The sequence below is a fragment of the Giraffa tippelskirchi genome, chromosome 13 (genome assembly GCF_054371585.1).
Source record: "Giraffa tippelskirchi isolate mGirTip1 chromosome 13, T2T-mGirTip1v1.2.pri, whole genome shotgun sequence".
NCBI lineage: Eukaryota > Metazoa > Chordata > Mammalia > Artiodactyla > Giraffidae > Giraffa > Giraffa tippelskirchi.
Genome location: NC_137287.1, coordinates 53,668,153 through 53,682,934, shown reverse-complemented (window position 1 = coordinate 53,682,934; position 14,782 = coordinate 53,668,153). Strand labels below are relative to the sequence as shown.

Genomic DNA, 14,782 nt, shown 5'->3' with positions numbered 1-14,782 from the left:
CTGACATCCCCCTAAAGATTATAGGTTGTGTTTTTTATTTCTCTCTGACTGCTTTCAAGATTTTGTGTGTGTGTGTGTCTTTAGTTCTCAGAAGTTTAATTATGGTGTGTCTTTGCATGAATTTCTTTGGGTTTATCTTATCTGGGATTCACCTCATAAATCTATTGGTTTATATTTTTCATCAAATCTGTGAAATTTTCAGTCATTCCTTCTCTAGATAATCCATTGACCCTACTCTCTTCCTTTCCAGGCTCTTGGATCTATTGTTTTGTCTTGTGGATTCCTGAGGCTGTGTTCATTTTAGGAGACTCAAGCTCCTACTTAAATCTTTAATTTTAATAGGAACCAACTCTATTCAGGTTTAGTTCACAGGTCTTGGACTACCATAGTAGGTTCTAGTTCCAATGACAACTTAATTTTCATGGCCTCTATGATGTTATGCTTTTGGTTTGATGTAACTGGAATAGATGGGTCTCCCAAGGTTCCCTACTGGTTCTGCCTAAGTGAGCAGAAGGAATTTCCTTGTGCTTCTAAATGGGGAAAGGGAAGTCTCTGGCCTGACAGAATAGAGAGCTTTTGGGCCTGCCTGGTTCTTTTGGTGGGGATCACTCTGGCCAGCTTTCCTCTGCTTACCTTCTCCCTGGATGTTTAAGTGGGAGAAAGATTCTCTGGCTCAGTGGGGAAGAAAAGTACTTTCTGAGCCAGGCCTTGTTGTGGCAGATGTCCCCTGCTCCTGGGGGATGGTAAGCCTTCCTGGTCTGGGTGCTTGTTGCAGGATCCTCTTTACTGGTGCCTCCCAACCATCCAGTGTCTCTTGCTGTAGGGGTAGAGTCTCAGGCCATCAGGAGGAGAGCACTTTTATTGAAGGCTGACTGTCAGTGAGGTTTCTATTGATCCAGGGAAGAGGGCATCTACCTGCACTGCCTTCTGTTGCTAGGTTCTGTCAAGAGATGCTGGGCCTGGATTGCCTTCTTCCTTTGGTTGGGAGGAAGTAACATACCTTGCACCTATATTATTCTTCCTACCTGGGAGTCTCTGACCAGTTCACCTTCCTTCTTACACCTTTCAGAGGTTTTCTTTGGTTGCCTCTTGTATTTATTTTCCGCATTTATAGTTGTAATTGGGGAGCAAGAGGGAAGGCGGAGTAGAACAGGAAGAAACAAATATATGCCATCTTGTCTGAATTGGATGTCTAAGAAGACAAAATTTTGGAAAATATAATATCATAAAATGGGGCTTTCCAGGTGGCTCTAGTGGTAAAGAACCTGCCTGCCAATGCAGGAAACTCAAGAGATGTGGGTTCGATATCTGTGTCAGGAAGATCCCCTGGAGAGGGGAATGGCAACCCACTCCAGTATTCTTGCCTGGAGAATCCCATGGGCAGAGGAGCCTGGCGGTGTACAGACCTTGGGGTCACAAAGAATCAGACACGACTGAGCACACGCACACACACATGATATCATAAAGTACCATCAACTTATAAAACAATATTTTTCTTACTTCAGCATTATTCTAATAGATTCTAATATTTAAATATTAAATGCATTTATTATAATAGTTATAATTTATAGATTTATTTAATTATCTATAATTATTTAGTGTGTCTACATTACTTTCTATTTATTGTCAACTCTTATCCCAGAGCATTCACACATAGTGTCTGTTTAACAGATGGTTGTTAAATAATTAAATTATAGCTTATATCTTTATGAGTGTTAAATGAGGCACAGAGGTCTAGGTGACCTGCCCCAAATTATATAACCAATTACTCATGCAATTTGGATTAATGTTAAATACTTTGCTGGTAGACCCCAAATCCATTGCCTCTGGAATACCACATACATGTTCTTTGTTTAACTGTTACTGCATCTATTCTGTTCCTGATATTTGTATATCTCAGAGTGACATTAGAACTATAACTATTTTAAACAGTTATCCTGTGAGATTTGTTAAGTAATAATAATTTTAAAAGCCTCTGTATTCAGTAATCAGCATCTCACCAATGATAATACTTCTGTCTGAGATTAATATCAGTGCTTTTCAATGCACCAGAATAAAACTAATCTCTATTATAGAATCCACAGCTGGCCTGATGGAACTGTTATAACAAAAATAATTGGTATTTTTTGATATACACAGCATGCAAATTATAACTTGTCTCCTGTTTACAGAAAAAAGAGGATCTTTCAGTAAATGATTAAGTTGATGTTGATAACGTTATATTTTCCCGTGTTTCAGAGGAGTTTTTTGATGCTTATAGTTTGCATAAACATAATAATACATTTATTATGTCCTTGAGCAACAATTTTATTGCACATTGATAGAAGACAACCATAATCTGAAATAGAGTTATTAAGATATGTAATTTAATTTAGGAAGAGAAAAATCATGATTTTTTTACCTCAAGTTATCAAAATTATTCTTTAATTGATAATCCTAAATTCCAAGATGAGGAGTGCTAGTGATAGAAACTTTAGGACAAATAAAAGCATATGTTTATTTTTATTTTATGTGTTTCACTATAAGTATATAAAATCTTAGGCTAGCCAGTTTGCATTTATTTGGTGAAAGACAAACGTTAATGTATTATTACTGTTTTGATAAATTTAACTGAGCTCGTCAGAAGCCTTTGTTAATTAAGAAATATATACCCTCATTGATGGCAACGTATATGTTTTTCTTCATGTTGCCTAAAATATTGAGAATTTGCATGGTTTTGAATGCCACTTTTTAGTGTTATCAGGACATTAAATGTGAGTTTTCCCTTCATGTTTTATGTGATCTAAATTACTGAATATTGTGCTAGTGCTAGTAAGTGATATAGAGAAAGTATAGGTAAAGATATTTAATTTTTTTAACTTTAAGTTGTATGATGTATGTAAATACTCTCCGTTCTGGCCACTAATTAGATTAAAAAACTAGTGATACTACCTTGACATTGGTGTTATTGGAATTCATTGTTTATCATTGTTTATCATGTATTGACTATCCATGTATTTTGAAATAATATGGGAGAAATGAAATGATTCCTTAAGAGAGAATCTGGTATGCTGTAAAGATAATTGGTTAGATGTTTAATTAGGAGGTTCATATATTGGGTTGAATACTAACTTACTAACTCAAAACTTTGTGGCAATTTAGTGTCATTATGGCCTTCATTTCCTCATATGTTATAGGAAAAGTAAAATTCCATTTTGCAGGAATGTTTAAAAGATGACAGATACCATACAGGTTGACTCTCAAACAGTTCCTAATAAATAATAGATGCTTAGAAAATTGTCATCATGATCTATTTATATATTATTTAAGTTGGGTGTGATAATGGGCATATTCTCTGTCTTGGTAAGGTTACTAAAATGTGTGTCAGCTTGTCCACTGGCTTGGTAATTCAGAGCATGACTTTCTCATAGAAATGAATCATACAAGAGCTCATTTTAAAATTTTCATAAGTTGATCATGTCACAAGGCCACATTTGGTGCAAGTAGTTAGATCAGAGCTGCTTGATGATCCAAATATTACATGAGGATCAATGGAAAGCTGGGTCAGCTCCTCTGTCACCTGCACACTTTAGCTGTGTAATGAGACTTCACCGAACTGGAGGAAGAATGTTGCTTTAAAATGTTTAGATTGGTAAATGAAAACATAGCTCTATTTAATTTTCTTTAATATAATGTAAGTAGAATTGGCCTTGCTGGAGAAAGTTCTCATATACTACAATAGTTTAGAAAAGAAATAGTTGTCCTTAGCCTTGAAATCCACACTGAGCTGAAGCATTCTTACATTTCTTTGTGTTTTTGATCAATTTCCATTCCATCCCTTTCTAATGAGTTAATATCTATTGAATTTCTTTATCTTTAAAATTCCAAAGTACACTTTAAATCTCCAAATACTTTAATTAGAAAGTAGGGGAAACTTTCTAATCTTTTCTAGCCAAGTTTTTAGTTTGCTTTGAAGTTCAAGACCTATTATGGTTTGTGTCTAGTAAACCTGAAAAGAAAGTGCTTAAAGAGGCTCACCATCAGTTGAGATGGATTTATTATTTTTACATTAAAAACAGGCCATTTTAAAATTTATATATTTGAAATCAATCAGAAATTCAGACTGAAAATCTTTTCAGGTATAAGTGAGAAATTTTCAATGATGTATTTTACATTTAAATAAGAAACAGTCCAGTGAACTTCATCTGCATGTCAAGACATTTTGCTTCTGATTATTAAGGTTTTATGTGCTTCCCAGGGTATACTTGTGAATGTTATATTTTTGCTATTTTTGACTTATTTTAATATGCAAATTTCAATAATTATTAAACTCTTAAGTTTGAAAAATGCATATCTTCTATTATCCACAAATACTTTGGAGGAATTGCTCTATAGGATAGAAGCATGAATATGTAGTAATACACACACATATAATGATTTTTTACTAGAGATTTTTCTATAATGGAAGAACTGAAAAAAAACCTTAGTACCCATCAATAAGGGAGTGGTTTCACTCAAATTTGTGAAAATTATAGTATATCATGAATTATTTTATTAGATCAGGTCAGTTCAGTCTCTCAGTTGTGTCCCATTCTTTGCGACCCCATGGACTGCAGCATGCCAGGCTTCCCTGTTCAACACCAACTCCTGGAGCTTGCTCTAACTCATATCTATTGAGTCAGTGATGCCATCCAACCATCTCATCCTCTGTTGTTACCTCCTGCCTTCAGTCTTTCCCAGCATCAGGGTCTTTTCCAATCAGACCATTCTTTGCATCAGGTGGCCGGAGTGTTGGAGTTTCAGCTTCAGCATCAGTCCTTCCAGTGAATATTCAGGACTGATTTCCTTTAGGATGGACTGGTTGGATCTCCTTGCAGTCCAAGGGACTCTCAAGAGTCTTATCCAACAACACCGTTCAAAAGCATCAATTCTTCGGCACTCAGCTTTCTTTATAGTCCAACTCTCACATCCATACGTGACTACTGGAAAAACCATAGCTTTTACTAGACAGACCTTTGTTGGCAAAGTAATGCCTCTGCTTTTGAATATGCTGTCTAGGTTGGTCATAGCTTTTTTTTTTTCAAGGAGCAAGTGTCTTTTAATTTCATGGCTACAGTCACCGTGATCTGCAGTGATTTTGGAGCCCAAAAAATAAAGTCTGTCACTCTTTCCATTTTTTTCCCATCTATTTGCCATGAAGTGATGGGACCAGATGCCATGATCTTTGTTTTTTTAATGTTGAGTTTTAAGCTAACATTTTCACTCTCCTCTTTCACTTTCATCAAGAGGCTCTTTAGTTCTTCTTCACTTTCTGCCATAAGGGTGGTGTTATCTGCATATCTGAGGTTATTGATATTTCTCCCAGAAATCTTGATTCCAGCTTGTGCTTCTTTCAGCCTAGCATTTTGCATGATGTACTCTGCATATAAATTAAATAAGCAGTGTTACAATATACAGCCTTGATGTACTCCTTTATTAGTTACAGCCCTTGATATATTGATACATTAGAAAATTAGGTTGCACAATTTTATATAGCACAATTTTATAATGCAATAATTTTTATAGTAGTATCCATTGTTTTTTAAACAATAATCCAAGGAAGATTCAATTATGTGTGTATATTTATATGAATATGGGAAAAAGTATGGAAAAGAATAGAACATAACAGGAGTTGAGATTGTTTAAAAAATGTAGTAATTCACATGTTCAAATGGACTTCCCTTGTAGCTCAGTTGGTAAAGAATCTGCCTGCAATGCAGGAGACCTGAGTTTGATTCCTGGGTTGGGAAGATCCCCTGGAGAAGGAAATGGCAACCCACTCCAGTGTTCTTGCCTGGGAAATCCTGTGGACAGACATGCCTGGCAGGCTACAGTTCATAGGGTCCAAAAGAGTCAGACATGACTTAGCAACTAAACTACCACATGTTCAAATGAGTACCTCTTTCTATAAAAACTTTTTGGCAACACCCTGTGGCATGCCAGCAAAGGTCTGTCTAGTCAAGGCTATGGTTTTTCCAACAAAGGTCTGTCAAGTCAAAGCTATGGTTTTTCCAGTAGTCATGTATGGATGTGAGAGTTGGACTATAAAGAAAGCTGAGCACTGAAGAATTGATGCTTTTGAACGGTGGTGTTGGAGAAGACTCTTGAGAGTCCCTTGGACTTCAATGAGATCCAACCAGTCCATCCTAAAGGAAATCAGTCCTGAATATTCACTGGAAGGACTGATGCTGAAGCTGATACTCCAATACTTTGGCCACCTGATGCGAAGAAGTGACTCATTAGAAAAGACCCTGATGCTAGGAAAGATTGAAGGTAGGAGGAGAAGGGGATGACAGAGGATGAGATGGTTGGATGGCATCACTGACTTGATGGACATGAGTTTGAGTAAACTCCTGGAGTTGGTGATGGACAAGGAGTCCTGGCATGCTGCAGTCCATGGGGTCACAAAGAGTCTGACACAACTGAGTGACTGAACTGAACTGAGCTGTGGCATGCAGGATCTTAGTTCCCTGATCAGGTATCAAACCTATGCCCCTTGCAGTGGAAGCATGGAGTCTTAACTGCTGGACCACCAGGGAAATTCCTTTATGTTTTTTTAAAATATATTTTATGTTTTTAATTAATAAGGAAAACTACTATATTGATTATTCCCTAAACCATTCTCACTAAGAAAGTTAGTCTGCGAAGAGATGTGTGATTTAGGATAGCCTTGAGTTGTGACCAGTTTGTATAAACCATGTCTGTTCAATCAAATTCCCAACAGGAACCTTGGCACAGTCAAATTAGGATACTGGACAGCTTTTTTATAAGAGGGATAAGTACAAGGGTTGGAGATAGATATGGTATAGAAGAAACTGAAGGGGTTGTTCAGGAAACAAAGGCAACCAATAGCACAGCTGTTACAACTCTAAGCTCAAAGAAGTAAGTAAGTAGAGGGAGACATATCAGAACTCAAAAGGAGAGGATGTCATGTTATGAACTAAATGAGCTTTATTCAAGGAACATTGTCAGGTCACGATAAGCTTACAGGAAGAGAACCAGGAAAATAAATACCTACAACTCATTCTCAACTCTCCCACCAGCTACTACCAGTGCTCCCTATTGACTGAACTCACCAGAGCCAGAGGACCCATTGATGCCATTTGTATAGTTAAATCACTTTGGGCAGAAAACAGAGGCAGCTGTATAGAGTGGGTCTTGAAGAGTAAATAGAAATTATCTGCCATAAAGTAACATTATTTTAAAACTAAATCATCAAAATAATCCAGAAGCCGAAAGTGTTATAATATGCAAAATAATGCCATCCATTTTCTTTACGGACATATTGATTTATTTTTAAATTGACCTAAACTCAAAGGCAGGCTTAAATATATTTATAATTTGAAGATACCCTTCTTCCTCAGTCTCTTCTGTGCAGTTCTTTCTTCCCAAAACTCTGATGAGGGCATAGCTCAGAATTGGATTGAGGGTAGAGGACAGTAGTTCTCTATGATGAACATGGCCCTAGTCCCTGCAAAGTGAGAATTAGTCTGAATGCTTTTAGTAAATCCCCACTATTAGTGGAGGTTTTTATGTTAACCTCTAGTATGTCTTCCAGAAGCAGCACTGTAATCAGGGTCTTGGATAGGGAACTGACATTACTGAGCCTCAGCATATTCCAGATGCCATAAATGCATTTACATAGTTTATCACTCTTAAACCTCTCAGCTAACCTCTACCATGACCATTATTTTACCAACTGGATGAATAATACAAGTAATTAGATAATCAATTAGAGTTTTAAGAACTTTCTCAAGGACAATGATAGAGTCTGGAATTGGGCCTCAATCTGTTTGGCTCCCTCCTGGCATAGCCTCATTTGGCTGTGAAATTGTGAAGGAGTCATTATCTGTTATTGTAACTCTCTCATCTGTCCCCAAAATATGACTTTCCCTCCCCCTCCCCCCTGCCCTCTCCTCATTCCCCTGTCTTACATTCATTCGCTTAGTTGTGTTTTTAAGAGGTACTTAATTATTCAGTCCCTACTCTTTACTAAGACCTGTGCATGGTACTGTCGATACCAACAAATATGGCATTTACCTTCATGGATATTACAGCTTCATAAGTGTTCTCAAGGTAGCAATCCTATTCCTTTCCTTTAACCCCAAATCCTTTAAATTTGAGGTTCTTTGTCTCAAGCTTTCAATTTATTTACTATGATAAAATTATTCTTTTGTCTTTTGGTTTAAATTAAAATATAAGCTAAAATAAACCTTTTGTAAAAACTCATTTGCTGTTTCATTATCGGGGAGAAATAAAGATTCCATATTATTATAAGAAAGATGAAATAAAGAAACTATGTAAAACAGTTGTTTTAAAAAAGGTACTGTCTAGTTTTATTAAAACGAATTAGTCTTTCTGAGAAGTGTATAAATGAGAGTGCATGTTCAGGCTTATATTTGCATTAGGATAAAGTGTATCATAGTCCCTCAAATAAGTGCATCTTCTGTTTTTCAAATCGAGACTTCATTTGCATTCAAAATCTTCCTTGTGAAAGACAAGTTAAAAACTTCTGTTCAAGTGTCTGGTATCATTACAACTACAATGCTAATGTACATTTGAACTCTTTCCCCCAGCCCCCTATTTAGACATGCTTGTTCACTCTTTGGAAAGCCCAGATTGGGTTACTCGAGTAATCCCATTTTTGTAACTGAGCCAGTGTTATCATTTTCAAAATTACAACTGATTCAGAGCACAGTGTCAAGAAGGATGACTGTATGCATTAATAAAAGCGTGCACTGATTCCGCTTATTTCTGTATTGAACTGTGAAGCTGTAGAAACCACCAATGCTTTAGTTTATTCTTTAATAGTTAAGTTAGGTGATCTTCAATAGGGTAACATTTGGTAGATCCCATACACATTGCATTCTGTTACCATCTTTGAATGTGATTTCAGAGGAACAAACAAACAACAACAATCATATATACATATGTATGTGTATATGGATTTCCAATTTGAAATTGGCAATATTGTATAGTAGATCCTAGGTTCTTCTCCTAGGCCTGATCCTGGACAAGTTACCTAACATCTCTGATCCTCTTTATCTTTCCAGTTTTGTAAAATGAAGGTATTGGACAAGATATGTAGTTTTATTCCCATGCTGCAGTATTCCTAGAAGTCCCCAAGCACCCAGAGTGATAGCTGGTGACATCATATTGGCAAAACAGGACAGCTCTAGCTCCTCTCTTATAGTTCAACAAGAATAATTCCATTTTGTTTCATTCGTTAATACTCTCAAGTAAGTTTTCCAATTCCTGATGCCCTTCCACCTATCCATAGTAGGACTTATTGTATTCTATTTTTGGCTTCAGGGTGGGTTACAGCTTATTCAACCCACACAAACCCTGAAATAATGAATAGTTCTTTTGAATTCTGTATTGTATGACATGTAAATTATCCATCATGTGTTTATGCCTGGTTTCTACATGTGAAATAGTTAAGCCTATTAATTTTCTCTCCCTGTGAGCGTCAAGGAAGGAAATTATACCATTTCCCCAAACTTGTGACAGTCTTGATTTTGTTTAGAAGGTGTAAATCTGGGAAAACATTAACAGAGAGCTGTTGCCAAATCGATAGCTGTATTTGTCTGTGTAGATTATATTTCCACAGCTGTCAGTTGAGTTGGTTGCTCCCTGTATAAAGTGGTTCTATAGTCATGCACGTGCTTAGGATTTTCATTTTAACAGGTGTTTCTAGCCCTTCCTACTTTGAGTTTCAAAATCAAGGGACTGTAATGTGTACCATTCTAAAGGGTGATATTTTGGCTTTTGTATTTTTTAGGATAACATGTTTTGAACAAAGTGGTATTTTAAGTAGAGCCTCTGGGGAAGTTTTTTTGCCAACAATCGTTTTGACATCCCATGTGCTCTGTTGTAGTAAGAAAGCAGAATAAATAAGCTAAACGAGGTGGTCAGGATCCTGTCAGGATGAAAGCAACTATAATTTTCTTTATAATGATGAAAGGCAAACAAAAACCCTGAACAAATAGATTTAATCAATGTTTAAAGACTAGTCTCTCAGGCTGTTGCTTATTTGACAGATAGTTTTGGGTGGAGGTAGAAATGGAGTGGGAAAATAAACAATTACTAAGTACAGATAATAGAAATTACTGGGCAAGTGAAATAAAAAATTGTTCCAAACACTTATCAGGCCAGTTTGACTCACAGTGGACATGGGTTGCTTCACCCAGCTGGGGACTGTTTCACAGACTGAATTATTTCAGACTTGAAAACACAGGAGCTATTATCCATGTTAAGGTACTATGATGGTACATATTAGGTTAGCAGTTTTGTTTTTCAAGATTATTGAATCGAATTTGATTACATTAAAACTGTCAAATCTAAAAGAAGTCCTCAGATCCAGAGATGCTCAATATATGGCATGTGTGCTGCCTTTTAATTCTTCCTATCCTCCTCTGACCATGATCAGCATTATTAATTAATCATGGCTCTCTTTTCAGCAGAGCCTGGGGTTAGCCTCAGAATCCTTCTCCAATTAGAGGTGTGGATAGTCTCTCATAATTAATGAATCTGCATTGTTTAAAACCTGTTTGCCATCCCTGATTGATTCTAAATTTCCAAATGGAAGAAGAAAAGTAACATAGTTTTGACTATGATTTGCTCGATTCACCTGCTATTTAGTTACTGAAGTAGAGTTAAAATAGAGGTTATTTGGCTCTCAGTTCTTAGTTCAGTATCCTTTTTATTACCGTATATAGACTGAAATGGCACCCCACTTCAGTACTCTTGCCTGGAAAATCCCATGGACGGAGGAGCCTGGTAGGCTGCAGTCCATGGGGTCGCTACGAGTCGGACACGACTGAGCAAGTTCACTTTCACTTTCCACTTTCATGCACTGGAGAAGGAAATGGCAACCCACTCCAGTGTTCTTGCCTGGAGAATCCCAGGGTTGGGAGAGTCTGATGGGCTGCCGTCTATGGGGTCGCACAGAGTCGGACACGACTGAAGCGACTTAGCAGCAGCAGCATAGACTGAAAAGGATTTTGACATCTTAGGAGGAATAGTGTTTTAAGTATCTAATAAAGCTTTGTCTTGGGTTTTTAATAATGTCATGGCCTATTTTGCATCTAGGAACCTCCAGTGATATGACTACATATATAGTAATTGTATTTTTCATCATTTAATCCACAATTTAATTACAATTATATTCTTAAAAGAACACACACATGTAGAAGAGGGTCATTTAGGAATTTTTTTAAAGGAAGACTACTGTAGTGTTGCAGTGTAGCGTGCTGCAGTCCGTGGGGTGGCAAAGAGTTGGATACTACTGAGCGACTGAACTGAACTGACTGTAGTGTAATGTTTCATTTATATCTTGAGAAAACCAAAAAGAGTGATGCTAATGTCAATTACCATGATTATTTTTCATGTAGGCTAATTATCTCATGAAAAAGATTCCTGCTTTGTATTTAATTATTTTTTGGTTTTGATAATTTTATAATGAATATTTATACTTGTGTATAATTTGATAATTTTAATTAAAAAAATCAAAACCGAGTTTAAATGGACAAAAGCAGTTTCTCATAAACTTCAAAAAATAATCATTTGCTTAGGGTATTATAAATAAATTATCCATATTTGTCACTTGAAATTAGATTTTGGTAACTGTTACTCATTTTATGTTCAGTGCTGTTTTTACTTTCTAAATAGTGAAACTATTCATTTCACTGAGTTGTTATTGTGGGAGGAAAATCTATAATAGACAGATTCATTAATTTGTAATGGTTTATTTTAGTTTCTCATTGAATTGATCTTTGAGACAATTCCTGTAGCTTGATTTTTTCCTCTACGTCTTCTGGTAACAGGGGCATTTTATTTAGGAAAATATCAAAGAAGTTAGGGCTGGTTACTTAGAAAGCATGCTCAGAGAAATGGAGGTTGCCATTTCCTACTCCAGGGGATCTCCTGACAAAGGATCAAACCTGTGTCTCTTGCATCTCATGCATTGGCAGGTAGATTCTTTACCACTGTACATCTAGGAAGCTCAGTAATATACTCTCCCAGGCACTGCTGGGATTAGAACCCAGGATCTTCTATTCAATAGACAGATGCTTTGACCAGCTAAGCATTGGTACTAGCATGCTCAGAGAAGCCATTTTTAAATATTATTCTGGATTCAGTTGCATCATGCTTATCAACTTTAAGCTTTCTTAGTTCCTTTTTCCATTTTCTTCCCTGTGAAACTCAAGGAATAACAAGAGGCATATTCAAAATTCCCTCCAACAAGGGACTTAGATAGAGACATAAATATATAAACATATTTCATACATTCTTTTTAAAAACTTTTTAATTTATATTGAAGTATAGTTGGTTAATAATGTTATGCTAGTTTCAGTTTCTGACATTATTAATCACTATTTCTAAATAAAGTGTAGAAGTTTCCTTAACAGTCTTTGATTTTACAAAAAGAAAAAGGACCAAAGTTTTCTCTTTCTAGACACTTCAGTAAACAAAACTTGTCTTCCATGTCAATAAAGAAAAGGGATTAAATCTGCCAGTTGTCTGACTACTAGAAGACACATATTGAGAGCTTATTAAATGCAGACCAAACTATTAAACTCGAATCTTATCTTTAAGAACTTCCTATCTAATTGGGATATACCTCAATTTATTGGAAGTAACTAAGTAAAAATTAAACGACTGTTAATTTCAGACACACAAAAGTCATTTTCATTTCTGTGAAATGGAAGAAATGCTGTTAATCCATCTGATTGATAAATGTTGAAAATCAGTTATATTATGTATAAGGTACTTTGTAAAGATAGAATAATAGAAATCATAATAAAGATTCACTTTTATTTGCCTATAGTTATGTCACTTTTGCCACTTTTGCCCCTGTGGCTCAGCAGCAAAGAATACACCTGTAATGCAGCAGATGTGGTTTTGATCCCTGTGTCAGGAAGATCCCCTGCAGGAGGGCATGGCAACCCACTCCAGTGTTCTTGCCTGGAGAATCCCATGACAGAGGAACCTTGTGAACTATAGTCCATAGGGTTACAAGAGTTGGACATGACTGAAGTGACTGAGCACGCATGCATGTCACTTTTACTGAAGATAAAACATTATATTTTTTAATTTTTAGAGAACAGAAGTTGATAAAATAGACTTAAATTTGATGGATTCTTTAGATAAATCATTATTGGGATTATAGTTATTAGAATTGCTTTGAATTTGATTTGAATATATTTAAGCAGCTTAGATTAAGATTCTATTACATGAATGGTAACACACATGAAATTATCTTAAAAATGATTGTGCACTTTGTAGATGCCACAATTTTCTGAAATATTTCTATGTTGATGTTGGAAGTGTAACCAGAAATGCTCATCTAGCCATGAGCACGCATCTGAGATAAATGGACTTGATGGTCCTCCAAACCTGGAATTCCAGTTCCTACACCTACTCCCACTCATCCACCCACATCTATTGGACAAGCGCCTGATTAAACAGATGGGACTTGGTCTGTGCTCTCCAAGCAGGCAGACTCTACCTTTATTAAGCAAAACATTGGGGGAAAATGGGTTATATTGTGTTATTGTGATTCTGGGCATGATAATTTGAGTGTAAAGCTACTCTTCATTACTATTGTTGTTTGTTGTTGGAAATGTTTTTCTTTATGAATGAATATGTATAAATTGGAGGACAACAGATGGAGTTTCAGGGATCGGGAAAACCTATAGACAAGGAAGGAGTTCTCAGTCAGATTTAAAAATAAAAAATCAGCAGAAGTGTGAAATGCCATGAAATTTTAAAAATGCATGTAGCTAAGATTTTTAAGAAAGTGTTTGGGTTTGCCAGTAGGCATCATGAAATTTCCCCCATCCACTAAAGGGTATGGACCCAAGATAGAATTGGTAATAATTTGAGAGAATAGCATTGAAACATGTATTTTATCATATGTGAAATAGATCGCCAGTCCAGGTTCTATACATGAGACAGGGTGCTCAGGGCTGGTGCACTGGGATGACCCTGAGGGGTGGGATGGGGAGGGAGGTGGGAGGGGAGTTCAGGATGGGGACACATGGCTGATTCATGTCAATGTATGGCAAAAACCACTACAATATTGTAAAGTAATTAGCCGCCAATTTAAAAAATTAATTAAAAAAAAAAGAATTGTTAACATCTTTCCTCATGTCTCTTCAGCAAGTTGCCACTTCAACACAGTTTGATTTTGGGAAAATATTAAGTCCTGGATACCATCTAGGTAAATATTACACGCTTTCACTGTGAAGTCAGAAGGATTTGAGGGCTCTGAGTTGACACAGTGGCAGATGACTTGTAATATCTGAAGTGAGTTTTGTTTGACTAATGGGATTGCTACTCAGTCTATATTTGTGATGAAAGCACTGAGGAAAAGCCAAGAGCAGCTATTATTATTAATAGATGAGATAAGATTTGATGCTCTAATATTGACATATTGAGAAAACCTTCAAAGGTGTTTTTCTCCATGCATTTTTATAATGTTCTCTTTAGTGTTGCAATAATTAACAAACCGTCACATATGGATATAGGCGTTTATTCTTAAAATGTTCCATTTTTTATTGATGGAATCATTAACACTCTGATATTTGCTTCTCTTACTATGACAGTGCATGGTCTGTGGACATCACACTAAAATTCAAGTTAAAGATTCTTGATATTCCTTCTTAAATGATTTCTATAATCTTTTGGTAGCTCAGATTTCTCCACAAAGAAAGTCACCTTGGTTACTGCATACTTTATATTGCTCCAAGAGTTCTGTTTT

At 36.2% G+C, this 14,782-nt stretch overlaps 1 protein-coding gene across 2 annotated transcripts in view; it reads left to right on the top strand.

Moving 5' to 3' along the window:
* Positions 1 to 14,782, top strand: part of MACROD2 (mono-ADP ribosylhydrolase 2) — a 2,278,672-nt gene that overhangs the window by 528,556 nt on the left and 1,735,334 nt on the right. The gene's annotated exons all lie outside the window — the stretch shown is intronic.